The following is a 13,815-nucleotide window of genomic DNA, read 5'->3' on the forward strand; positions in this document are numbered from 1 at the left end:
ATGACTGTAACCCACCAGGCTCCTCTGTCCATGGGATTCTCCAGGCAAGAATACTAGAGTGAGTGGCCATGCCTCCTCTAGGAGATCTTCCCAACCCAGGGATCGAACCTGCGTCTCTTACGTCTCCTGCATTGGCAAGCGGGTTCTTTACCAGTAGTGGCCCCTGGGGAGGCCTGTGTGCTGAATACACTCAGTGGGTATAAAAGCCAGTCAGTGGTGGGGATGAGGGGAGAGGTGAGGAGGGAAGGGGAGCTTCTTTAGAACAAACACTCCCCTCCTGCGCTGACCCTCCATCCTTCTCTCACACCTACAACCTTCTGGAAGACACAGAGCCTTTTGCTGTAAGATCTCTCTCTTTTATTCCTGAGGCAGAGCTCTCCCTAGGGTGTTGTAGGTGGTCAAGAGCTTTCTACCCTATATGTGAGTGTCAGTTGTGTCTGACTCTTTTGCAGTTCCGTGGACTGTAGCCCACCAGCTCCTCTGTCTATGGATTTTCCCAGCAGGAATATTGCCTTTTCCTCCCCCAGGGGATCTTCCCAACCCAGGGACTGAACCCACACCTCCTGTGTCTCCTGCCCTGGCAGGGCAGATTCTTCACCCCTGAGCCCCGGGGAAGTCCTTGTCACAGCCCTGCACCAGCCAAACTTACAAGTTCCAGTTTGCCATTGGTTTTTCATGGAGAGGTACCACTTATTACCTGCCCTCAGCCCCTGTGTATGGCTGATGGTGACACAGCGCGGGTTGCCGTGATGTGGGGTGGGGACTTCATCTCATCTTTAGTTTGGATCCTTTGATCTGAGTTTTTTGTCTTTTGTTTTGTTCTGGGTCATCACTGTGGCACCACAGCCTTTCTCTAGTTGTGGGAGGCAGGCTTAGTTGCTCTGCAGCATGTGGGATTCTAGTTCCCTGACCAGGGATTGAACCTGCATCCCTTGCATTGGAAAGTGGCTTCTTAACCACTGGACCACCAGGGAAGTCCCTCATCTGAGACTTTTTAAATCAGCACCTCTCAACAAAGAATGACATTTTCACTCCTGCCCTTCCTTCTCTCTTGTTAGAGAAAGCTGTAAGTGGGAAGTAAGCCATCTGGGGAGCTAGGAGGCAGGCCTCTAGCCCCAGCTCTGCACTTGCCTTGCTGTGTGTCCTTGGACAAGTCACCTCACCTCTCTGGCCTCTTATTGTGAAGCATTGAAGCAGCACCTCTAGTCTCTCAAAGCTTTTCTGCATTCTGTGATCTGGTACCAACTTGTTTCTTGTCCTACCAATTTCCCTGGGGGCTCCCACTGTCTTAGGATGGACCTCACGCACAGGTGGCGTGATTAGGTAGGTATATCTGTGATGCCCCGGAAGGAGCCTCAAGCCCTTTTCCTGATCAAATGGCAACTCTAGTGAGAGACTCCCTGCATTTCCCTCTCCCTGGCTCCTAGGATGAAATGGAATGTGAGGTCATTCCCCTGCTGATTTCCTCAGAACCCAGGAACCTGGTCTGGAGAGTGAAGGAGGACCCCAGTGTGGAGCTGGGCCAGGGGAAGGAAGGGTCATGATTCTGCAGAGGTGGAGCCACAGAAGCATTCCACGGTGTCAGATTCTGAGAGAACTCGAGACAAATCCCACTCAGCTTAAGATGCTGAGTCATCTGATTTGCCAAAGACTAACCAGGTTCCAGGGCTTCCCAGTGGTAAAGAATTCACCTGTAATGCAGGAGACTACCTGCAATGAAGAAGGCTCAGTTTTGATCCCTGAGTCAGGAAGATTCCCAGGAGAAGGAAATGGCAACCTACTCCAGTATTCTTGCCTGGGAAGTCCCATGGAAAAAGGAGCCTGGTGGGCTACAATCCGTGGGGTTGCAAAAGCATTGGACACAATTTACCAAGTAAAGAACAACAACAGCAACGAAGCACCAACTTTAGCACGTGGACCAGGGATGTCACATAGCTAACCATGTGTCACCACTGCCCTTTCCCAAGCCCATGACCCAAGTGGCTAATTTAACACAGATTTGTCCATACTGAACCTGAATCTGACCTCAGTATTCTTTAGACAGCCACCAAGATGGGAGATAGGGTTTCCCTGGTGGCTCAGATGGTAAAGAATCTGCCTGCAATGCAGGAGATGTAAGAGACCTGGGTTCGATCCCTGAGTCGGGAACATCCCCTGGAGGAGGGGATGGCAACTCACTCCAGTATTCTTGCCTGGAGAATCCCATGGACAGGGGAGCCTGGCTACAGTCCATGGGGTCCCAAAGAGTTGGACACAACTGACTAACACTTTGTAGATGGTAAATAGGTCAAACCTAAGTTTGAATGCCTGTCCAAGATCCTGTTGGTTCTGACACAGACCCTTCTAGGAAGTAACCGCTTGGTCTGTACTCTAGGCTGGCAAGGGTTTGGCAGACAAGGGGACTCATCTGTCCCTTGCATTCAGGCCTCCAAAGCCCAACTGCTCCTGGGTTTTTAATCTCTGACCAGAGAGGACGGGAAGAAGTCTAGCCAGATTCCCAGCCCTCCTGGATGTCTCATGTCTCCCCTACTTAAGCTCTGGTTCTTTATATGCCTCCCCCTTGACCAAGAGGAGAAGTGGCTCCCCTCAACCGCACTCCCCAGCTCACGGGCCCAGGGGCTCAGTGGTACCCGAGTCATGAATGTGCATGAGGCTCGCCTTCTGCTCCCTCACGTGGGAGCAGCCACTGCACTAGCAGCTGTGGGGTTAAATTTGCATGAGCTTTGCATGTAACTGCGGCTTTATTTTTGGAAGGGAGAAGGGCAGGTTGGGATTGGTGGGTAATCTGGTTCCTGGGGAGAACCGTCAGTCAGCACCGCTAAGACACAAGCTGCCCACCGGGACGAGGAGGGCTCAGCTGCAGCGCCGCAGCCTGCACACAAAAGGCGGCAGGGCAGAATGGCTTTTGATTCCTCCCCGGCAGTGGGAAGGAGAATTGCTTCCGATTGTTCACCCCGATGGTGTGATTCAGCCTGCCAGCGATTTTTCTTTCACTCTCTGCCTTTCCACGGAACCCAAGTACACTTAATTGAGAGCTGCGTGGGCCCCTGCTCCCCCTCATCCTCTCCTCTGGCTGCCCATGCTCGCCACCCCCTCCCTCCTTCATCCTCGCCTCTCTTTCATTCATCCATTCACTCAAAAAAAAAAAAAAAAAAGATGTACTGTGCTTTGCACGTGGAGCCCTCCAGGCAAGAAACCAAGTGAGTGCTGGGAGGTTTGCAGACTGGGCTGAGATGATTAACCAGCTCCCTGGCTCACCCCTGCCCCAGCCCTGGCCCCAGCCCCTGCCTGACCTTCCTTTAGAGTGACAAATGGGAGGAGAGGTCAAGGACAGGAATACTAGCACTGGAATTCCAGATAAGGAAAGCTGAATCAGGCAACATGCTGTGGGGAGGGGCAGAGGGGCCAGGGGGAGAGGCATCTTAAAAGGGGAGTCAATTAATCCTGGGCACGTGCCCCATTTAGCCCCGAGAGACCTCTGCTGGGGAGCTGGCTGGGGGCCCTCCCACCAGCCTGGTGCAGCCAGCAACACCCCCCTCCCCACAGCCCCTCCCCCCCCACCTCCCAGCCCCAGCTGGCAGATGCCACGAGACTGCTCTCACAGCCTTGCAAGCCCCAGCTGCCCTTCTGGAGGCTGAGAGGCAGATCTGGCGGCTGCCAGGTCCCCAGGACACCAGCCTGTCACCAAAGGGAGATAGCGGGAGATGGGGGTGGGGGTGGGAGGTGGAAGTTAGGGGGGGTGCTGTAGTCCTTCCCTAAAGATTCGCCCTTTTAACTTAAAGATACAGGAGGATCTAGTTCTAGCATCTTTCCATACTGCTTTATAATTCCACAAGCACTTGGTTTAAATTCATCCTGTGTGTACTGTTTTTACTGTGGTCAAGCATTTTCATAAATGTGGTTTCATTTAATCCTGACGGTTGCTCTGCGAGGTGTGGGAATCAGCTGTGCTTATCTAACAGAAGGAAATAGAGATGCTGAAATGTTCACTCTTCTGCCAGGTGACAAAACAGACCCATCACTCTGTGGTTCTCTGTTGAGGGCCTCACACAATAATGCAAGTAGAACAGGCTCCAGGGATGGGATCTGATAAATGTATATTTATCATATATTATCATGTCTGGGGTTCTCTCCTGTGGAAGGGGCAGGCAAGTCATAGCAGATGGGGCCAGACAGCGCCCTGGTTGCTGGTGTCCAAGAGCTGGGGAAGGGGTGAGGGGTGTGGAGTGCAGAACCAGGATTGGAGCTCCGAGTACCTGACTTCTCAGCAAGCGTCTGTCCATTATGGAGCTCCCCACAAAGCGTGGCATGTCTGCAGGCTGAGGCTGCCTTCACCACGTGAACCGAGGAGCAGGAGGGAAGAATATAAGGAAAGGACAATGCCAGAAACGGGGTGACCTGACAGCCCAGACAGCATCTTCTGCCAGGGGGTCTGGAGGGCAGGGAGGGGGACAGCATCTTAGCTCGTGCATAGGTGCTGCTGCCGCTGCTGCTAAGTCGCTTCAGTCGTGTCCGACTCTGTGCGACCCCATAGACGGCAGCCCACCAGGCTCCCCCGTCCCTGGGATTCTCCAGGCAAGAACACTGGAGTAGGTTGCCATTTCCTTCTGCAATGCATGAAAGTGAAAAGTCAAAGGGAAGTCGCTCAGTCGTGTCCGACTCTTAGTGACCCCATGGACTGCAGCCTACCAGGCTCCTCTGCCCATGGGATTTTCCAGGCAAGAGTACTGGAGTGGGGTGCCATTGCCTTCTCCGGTGCATAGGTGCTAAGTCACTTCACTTATGTCTGACTCTTTGTAATGCTATAGACTGTAGTCCTCCAGGCTTCTCTGTCTATGGGATTCTCCAGGCAAAACTACTGGAGTGGGTTGCCTTGTCCTCTTCAGGGGATCTTTCCCACCAAGGGATGGAACCCACATCTCTTATGTCTCCCGCATTGACAAGTGGGTTCTTTACCACTAGTGCCACTTGGGAAGCCGATCTTAGCTCAGACTGCTAAAACAAAGTAGCTACAGCCTGAGGGAGTTAAACAATAGACACTTCTGTAGTTCTGCAGGCTGGAACGTCCCAGATCAAGGCATTGGCAGATTCTGTCTCTGGTGATGGCTTATAGATGGCTTTTTTTTTTTTTCTTTAGATGGTTGACTTTTTACTGTGTCCTCACATTGGGTGTGGTTGGGGACAAGGGAATAGGAAAGAGACAAAAAACAGGTACTCTCTGATCTTTTCTTATAAGGGCACTAATCCCATCATAAGGACCCCACCCACATGTTCATCTAAAACTAATTACCTCCCAACACCATCCCTTTTGGCTTCAACATATGAATTTTAGTGGGACACAGACATTCATAAGGGCTTCCCAGGTGGCATTAGTGGTAAAGAACCCACCTGCCAATGCAAGAGATGCAAGAGACCCAGGTTTGATCCCTGGGTCAGGAAGATCCCCTGGAGAAGGAAATGGCAATCCACTCCTGTATTCTTGCTTGGAAAATGCCATGGACAGAGGAGCCTGGTGGGCTGCAGTCCATGGAGTCACAAAGAACTGGACATGACTGAAGCAACTTAGCATGCATGCACACAAGCATTCACAGCAGACAATTATCTCACTCCTATATAAGAGAAAAAATTAAAAATTTATCATATGCTGGAGTCAGAGAGCTGGCTTTAATCCAGCAAACTCCTGCTAGTTTGTCTTGCATCTTTAGTTAAATTGGTGCTACCTTTTAAACTCTCTTTAAGTGTCTCTATCTTATCTTTCAACTCAGCCATTGAAAACAGATACTCTGCTTTTTCTTGGGTTGGCCAAAAAGTTCATACTGCAAAAGAACCTGAATGAACTTTTGGGCAACCCAGTATTTCTGTTTTGGCCCCAGGTTTGAACAGGACTGGGAGGTCAAGGAGAGGGTAAATTTCCTTCTTTCCAAGGTGACCTGTTGACTCCAATGAAATCCAAGAGATGGAAGTTTGGGTTGAAACCAGGCTTGGATTCTAGTTTCGTAGACGTGGCTTCCTAGTCTTCTAGTTTTGTAGACTTGGCATACATACAGTCTGCATGTGTGGGACCCCCGCTGAAGTCACCTATCCTCCCCGCTGAGCTTGGTCAGTAAAGCCTGAGCTCTCTGTGAGCTGATTTCATTAAAAAATATGTATTGTGTTCTCAGCACTGTTCACCATACCATGTGAGATACAAGGAAGCTCTGGGGTGCCATCCTAGCCTTAAAAAAGTTTAAAGACCCTTCGCTTCTGAAAAACTCAGAAATGCAAGAGCTGTCTGCAGGCTGTGCAGGCTGAGTGCCAAGTGAGCTGAGATGCAGCTCTGGGCCCAGAGTGGGGGGCTTCCTGTGGTCACTGGGGCTTCTCACAGTAGAGAGAAAAGAGCCAGGTCTGGAAACCAAGTCTTCCTTTCAAAGGAAGCTGAGGTTGGGACTTCCCTGGTGGTCCAGGGGTGAAGCCTCCATGCTCCTAATGCAGAGTACATGTGTTCAATCCCTGGTAGGGGAACTAAGATCCCACATGCTGCATGTTGCAGCCTTAAAAAAAAAAAAAAAATTAAAGAAAAAAGAAAAGGAAGCTAAGGTTTCACAACCACATTCAAGTTCTTTGTGAGAAGACTTGTTCCCTCCTTCTCAACACCCAAGCTTGCACATGGTTTACCCTGAGGACCATGTGGATGAATAACAGTGAGTGTGAAGTTTGCTAAGTCCCACAGATGGAACTGAACAAGACCGCAAAGGTGTGGTTCCCAAGATTAGCAATTGTCCTAGGCTGGTGATGCAGGCAGAGCTCCAGTCCCAGCCCAGCAGCCACCAGCTATTCCAGCTATTCCTGGAGGCCAGCCAGCCCTGCCACCCAGGGCTGGGGCCCACGCAGAGCCTGCAGCAGCTTCCTCTGCCTTCTCCGGCACCAAACCCACAGGCTGAGCATCTCTGAATGGAGCATGCCGCCCGCCCACAGGACAGAATCTCATTTGTATCAGGCAGCCTTACACACACACACACACACACACACACACACACACACACTCACTCCATACCTCCTCCTTACACACATGGCCCGCATGAAGGAGGAACTGCCCACCCTTCATCTGGAAAATGGATTCATGGAAAGGATATTAGTCTCAGGTCCGGAAGTTGTGACGTGACTTGGGCAAGTCCCTTCCCTGCTCTGGGACTTCCATGTCACCTCTGGGCGGCGAAGGAATTGGAGTAAAGGTCCCACGTGGCTCCAGAGTCTGGGATTTGACTAGGGAAGATGCTACCCTTGGCCTCCAGGCTGCCTCGGAGTGAGGAAGAGCAGCCTCATCACCTGCAGCGGAGGACCTGTCTGTTTGGCCAAGGCTCCTCCAGGCCCCTCCTTCCCGCCTCTGCTGTCCTGGTGACACTCTCTTGTTAATAACAGCGGCTGTGCCCTCCCCCAACCCCAGGGTAATACTCCAAGTGTGATTTGGAGGCCTCCTCCCAGCTCCTCACACTCTCTGATGTTTTGGCCCATAAGGGTCTCAGATGCTTCCTCTCCTCCAGGATTTCAACTTAAGGGGGTGGGGAGTGGCTTTAAAAACTAAACAGCTTCCAAGACTCAGAGAAAAATGAACCTTAGAAAAATTCCCACACATGTGGAGAAGTAATCACCTAACAGAGGGTTCTTGCAATGAAATGCGAACATCTGAGCAGGGACTGGTGAAGGATATATGAGGATCACTGCCCCCATAGGCAAGGTTAGAGCAGGTTGCCATGCCCTTCTCCAGGGGATCTTCCTGACCCAGAGATCGAACCCGGGTCTCCTGCGTTGCAGGCAGATTCTTTACCATCTGAGCCACCTAGAAACCCAAAGGAAACATACAAATGGATCCCGAGTATAAAGCATTGAATAAAGCAAGCAAAGTTGCAGAGTGATACACACAACAGGATATGATTTCTTTTGGCTTCGCTAGGCACTTGGGCTTCAGTAGTTGTAGAGCACCGGTTTAATTGCTCCGTGACATGTGGGGTCTTAGTTCCACCACCAGGGATTGAACTCTTACTCCCTGCATTGGAAGGCAGATTCTTAACCACTGGACCACCAGCTGAGTCCCAGGATACCATTTCTATAAAGTAAAAATCAAAGCAGTACATAGACTATTCTCATATGTGAAGAATGCATTTAGTGATAAACAAATGTACCCACAGAAGTCATGATAAGGATTTCCCCTGGGGAGGGAGAGATGGGGCAGGAAAAAGGAGCAGGGAAGGGGGATTTCCACTTGCAGATGTTTTATTTCCAAAACAGATATGACAACATTTTAACAGTTGTCACCTCTGCATGAGTTACTTAGGTGATTTTTATAGGATTTTGATAGTTTAAAAATCAATTAAAATTAGAATTGAATAGAAGAAAGCTTTAATAATGGCCCATGAGGAACTGGGGTAAGCTTTGGTGAAAATCTTGCCCAAGGGAGCCTTATTCATCCCCTGGTAGGTAGGTAGGTAGCTGCCCACTCCAACTAGCCTTTTACCTTACGACTCCCTTTGAAGTAGGTCTGAGATATGTCCAAGTCATGGGATCCTGAGTGTAGGAGGTGGAGGGCTGCACTGAGGTGGCACATGATTCTTTTAGTTCACTTCCTCCCCTGCTTCTCAAGAGAAACAGGGAGTCATTAGTTAAGTCAATGATCTAAGGCAAGTTACTCATTCTGGCTTCCCTGGTGGCTCAGGTGGTAAAGAATCTGCCTGCAATGCAGGAAACCTGAGTTCAATCCCTGAGTCAGGAAGATCCCCTGGAGAAGGGCATGGCAACCCACTCCCGTATTTTTTCCTAGAGAATTCCATGGACAGAGGAGCCTGGAGAGCTATAGTCCACGGGGTCACAAAGAGTCGGACACCACTTAGCGACTGCCCCTTTACCTGGAACTCCAGAGCTCATGTTTGATCCCCCAGAGCAGGATGCATTCATCTGTTTTTAAACTAGGTCCATCGAGGGGTGTTTGGGGTCAAGGAATTCTAAGACATGATAGTCAAAATGTTGGAGTGGGGTGGGGGGGTGGGAGGTGACATTTTTGTGAGGAGGGTGTGGATAGCTCTCAGGAGATCTTAGGAGATTAAATTCTCAGGTCTCAGAGAAGAGCTGAGCTGAATCCAGCCCCTCGTGTTCTGTTTGGAAACTGAGCCCAGCTTTGCACCAGCTGAGGGGAGGACTGTTACATCTTCCAGCCCCGTCTCTGTCCACGCCCCAGTTCATGGGGGCTGTGGGAGGCCAGCCCTCATGCTGAGACTTCTGTGTCCAGGCCAGGGTCTGTACTGGGGTGCAGCCCCATGGTGCTTCTCAGAGAAACCCTATTGTGTAATAGAATCTCTCAGAGAACTGTCCTGGATCACAGTGAGAAATCACACAGTAACCAGCGTTGGTGATTTTTCTGGTGTATGCTAAGCCCTCACTTCCTTTCATGATAAAGCCCTGTGACAGAGAAAATGTGGTTACTTCCATTTTACAAGTGAGAAAACAGAGGCACAGAGCTTAAACCACTTACTCAAAGTCACACCCCAAGAGCGGCAGACCTGAGGCTCTAAATCTCGTTTTCTTTCTGTTCCTCTAAATCCAGGTTTCTCAACCTCGGTACTATTGAGGGTTCAGGTCAGATAATTCTTTGTCCCGGGAGTTGTCCCGTGCGCTGGCCACCAGATGCCCGTGGCACCCTTGGTCGTGACAGGCAAAGAAGTCTTGTCTTCAGATATTGCCAGGTCACCACCCTGGAGACCCCTCTGCTCTAAACCCCTAAGCCCATTCCTGCATCAGAGCCTAGAGACCATTCTACCAAAACCTTCATCAGCCTGGCTCTTCCTGAATACCATCTTCTCCAAGATCTTCCCCGGACACTGCAACTAAAGTAGAAAACACACACACACATGCACACACACGCACACACACACACAACTGACACTTTCATCTCTGGCTTTTCTTTTTTTCCTTCTATGCATTTTCTTCTCTCCTTCCTTCCTCACCCTCTTTCACCTGCACTTTGCATAGTACTTGGCCCTTGTCAGATGAGGAAGAAATATTTGTTGAATTAGTGACCCAGTGAACCCCTACCCAGCAACCCCATCAGCTCAGCCCACAGGTGAGATTACTTGCTCACTGAGGACACACCCCATGGAGTGTGCTCTGGGGTGGGCACCCTCCCCCTCTCCATGGATGCTGGAGGAGAATTCCTCGGGGTTCAGCGAGGGCTCCCCCTGTTTCAGCAGCAGCAGCAGCAGCACAGCCCTGTGGGTGCCCCGGACGGAGGCAGCTGGTGGGAGAGTGCTGAGAAGGACACAGAGATGCCCCATAGGCTGGCCTGGGTGCTGATGGGGAGAGGATAAAGGAAGAAGTCAGGGAATGACCTGGACTGAGAAAGGGAGGCATGAGACATAGCAGGGTGGCTGGAGGCTAGCATCCTGATCTTGTAGGTGGTCTCTCCAGACAAAGAGGGCAGACAGGAGGGCAGCTGTGTATCCTCACTTTACCCAGGTGGGAAGTCTGGGTTTGGTGTGGACAAAAATCTATATAGTCAAGGCTATGGTTTTTCCTGAGTCATTTACAGATGTGAGAGTTGGAGCATAAAGAAGGTTGATAGCCAAAGAGTCAATGCTTTTGAACTATGGTCCTGGAGAAGACTTGAGAGTTCCTTGGATAGCAAGGAGGTCAAACAGTCAATCCTAAAGGAAATCAATCCTGAATATTTATTAGAAGGACTGAAGCTCCAATACTTTGGCCACCTGATGTGAGGAATAGACTCTTTGGAAAAAACCCTGATGCTGAGAAAGATTGAAGGCAGGAGGAGAAGGGGCGTCAGAGAATGAGATGGTTGGAGGGCATCACTGACTCAGTGGACATGAGTTTGAGCAAACTCTGGGACACAGTGAAGGACAGGGAAGTCTGGCATGCTGTAGTCCATGGGATCGCAAAGAGTCCACACGGCATAGTGACTGAACAACAACAAAGGCCATAGCTGCTTCTCCCCTTGGTGTGAGATGAGGGGGAGGTGGTAATAGTTCTCACCTTCCTGAGTCCCGACAGACCCCTTTTCATGTTTGTGTCTCCAGCTCCATATTCCAGAAAGGGAGGAATGTGTCACCCTGGCGAGAGCCCTGGTTAAAAGAATACAAGACGGATGGGGAGGGAGCAGCTGCCATGGGAGGAGCAGCAGCTCAAAGTCCAGGGCTTCCAGGCCTCCGTGGTCCTCGCCATTGAGCAGCAAGCATCCTCGGTGGGGAATGCCACGTGGCAGGGTGGGGAGGCACTGGCACTTCTAGAGGCATGTCCCCTCAGTTCCCTGGGGCCAGATTCTGAGAAGTGTATCCTAGGGGCTCCTTTCTCTTTCCTCTCTTAAAGTCTAATGCTTGCTGGATCTCTTTTGTAACATCCATGGAGATCACAGAGCTCACATAACTGAGCCCAGCCTGAGGAGCTGTGGCTCCTTCATCTTTTCCTCTCCAGTCCTTCTTGCCTCTTCCTTTCCCCTCTGCAGTCTCCAAGATCTCTGTGGTTGCTCACTTTCATTCCACATCCCACACTCTCGGCCAGTGGGGATTTCTTTCCCAGGATGAAAAGTGTGCCCTTCCCCTTGCCTGCCTGAGGGCAGAGACAATGAGTCTGGTAGGGGGTGGGTGGGAAGACCCAAGATTTGGGAACTAGGATGGATCACGGCCAGGTTTTCTGTGATGCTCTCTCCAAGTTGAAAACCGAACAAGTCTAGACATTTAAAGGTAATTAGGTTAGCTTCAAATATATCTGGGGGAGAATCTCAAACTTCAAAGCTCTTCTGTGTGTTAATAAGACCTGGGGAATGGCGAGCAGAGGCTCCAGGGCTAAGGGACAGCAATGCTCTCAGGATCAGAGCCAGCATCCTTCCCCCACCCCACGCCTTTGCTCCCAGCACCGTTTGTCCTCTCCCTCTCAGTCCCCTGGGGCCCAGCACAATGCTTCCAGGCTGCCGTTCCCATCAGGGAAGGAACTCACCTATACCTAAAACCTTGTCTTCTGCCCAGTTGGGAAATGAAGCTATGGCTGGAGGCCACGAGCTTAATTTCCCTTCCTGACTTTCTTTCTGTCAACCCTTGAAACTGACCTGCCTTTCAGGATAGGACCCCCTAATAATCTCTGGGGGCTTCCCAAGTGGCGCAGTGCTAGAGAATCCACCTGCAACACAGGAGCTGCTGGAGATGCAGGTTCGATCCCTTGGTTGGGAAGATCTCTGGAATAGGAAATGGCAACCCACTCCAGTATTCTTGCCTAGAAAATCCCATGGACAGAGGAGCCAGGCAGTTTATAGTCCATGGGGTCACAAAGAGTCAGCTATGACTCAGCAACTAGGCACCCTATCTCTGAGCCTCTACCTATAGTCCTCAGCAGTGCGCTGTAATGTGAAGATCATATAATTTGGGTCTGGGTTCAAATCCCACCTTGGTCACTGGCCAGTTGAATGACATCTAGCTCCTCTGAGTTTTGCTTCATTTTCACCCTAGGAGTCTAGAGACAAAGTCTCTGCTCTCATAGAGCTGAAATTCTGGTGGTTATTATTATAAGTTATCAGCAGATTTTTATAGGTTAGCAGCAATGACTTACTTACACAGGGAACTCAACTCAATATTATATAACAACCTAAATGGGGAAAGAATTTGAAAAAGAATAGATGCATGTATATGTATAAGTGAATCACTTTACTATACACTTGAAACTAACACAACGTTGTTAATCAGTTATACTCCAATATATAATATAAAGCTTTGTTTTAAAAGATTTTGTTGTTCAGTGTCCAATTCTTTGAGATCCCACGGACTTCAGCATGCCAGGCTTCTCTGTGTTTCACCATCTCCCAGAGTTTGCTCAAACTCATGTCCATTGAGTCAGTGATGCCATCCAACCATCTCATCCTCTGCCACCCCCTTCTCCTCCTAACTTCAATCTTTCCAAGCATCAGGGTCTTTTCTTTGCATCAGGGTCAGCTCTTTGCAGCAGGTGGCAAAAATACTGGAGCTTCGGCTTCAGCATCAGTCCTTCCAGTGAAGAGTCAAGGTTGGTTTCTTTAGAATTGACTGATTAAATCAAGTGTTGTGAAGGAAATAAACAGATTGGTTCTAACAGAGAGGAATGGGGGAAATATATTTTTCTATGAGTAACTAGGAAAGCCGTGGAGGTGATATTTGAATTGAAAACTAAAGTGTGCGAAAGGGAAATGTGTGTGAGGAGGAAGAGCTAAGGCAGGGAGTTGTCAGCAGAGGCAACAGAAGCATTAAAGCTCCTCGATAAGAAGAGGTTTGGCGTGTTCCACCAGCAGAAGAAAAACAATGTGGCCATCACTGAGGTGACGATACTGGAGTGGTGGACAAACCAGGGACTGCCGAGCCCGTTGAACTCGTGAGGAGCCTGCTTCACTCTACAAGGAATGGGAAGCCTTGAAAGGATTTCACCTGTGAGCGGGAGGACTTCGACACTCCAGATGCTTAGGATGAGCAGATGGGGAAAAGATAAATTTGGAGGCTGTCTCAGGGTCCAAGTGAAAGGAGACGGCAGTGCAGCAGGAGAGCTGCAAACAGATTCTTTTTTTTTTTTAGCTTTATTGAAGTATAGTTGATTTACAATGTTAATTTCTGCTGTAGTGCAAAATGATTCAGTTATCTGTATTTATTTTCTTTTTCATTTTCTTTTCTGTTATGGTTTATCACAGGATATTGAATATAGCTCCCTGTGCTATACAGTGGAACTTGTTGTTTATCCATCCTATACGCACTAGTTTGAATCTGCTAATCCCAAACTCCCAATCTATCCTTCCCTCACCCTCTCTTGGCAACGACAAGTCTG

At 49.8% G+C, this 13,815-nt stretch overlaps 1 protein-coding gene across 3 annotated transcripts in view; it reads left to right on the plus strand.

The window, feature by feature from the left end:
• Nucleotides 1–13,815, plus strand: part of LZTS1 (leucine zipper tumor suppressor 1) — a 65,884-nt gene that overhangs the window by 37,146 nt on the left and 14,923 nt on the right. The gene's annotated exons all lie outside the window — the stretch shown is intronic.

This window comes from Cervus elaphus, chromosome 16 (assembly GCF_910594005.1).
Source record: "Cervus elaphus chromosome 16, mCerEla1.1, whole genome shotgun sequence".
Lineage (NCBI taxonomy): Eukaryota > Metazoa > Chordata > Mammalia > Artiodactyla > Cervidae > Cervus > Cervus elaphus.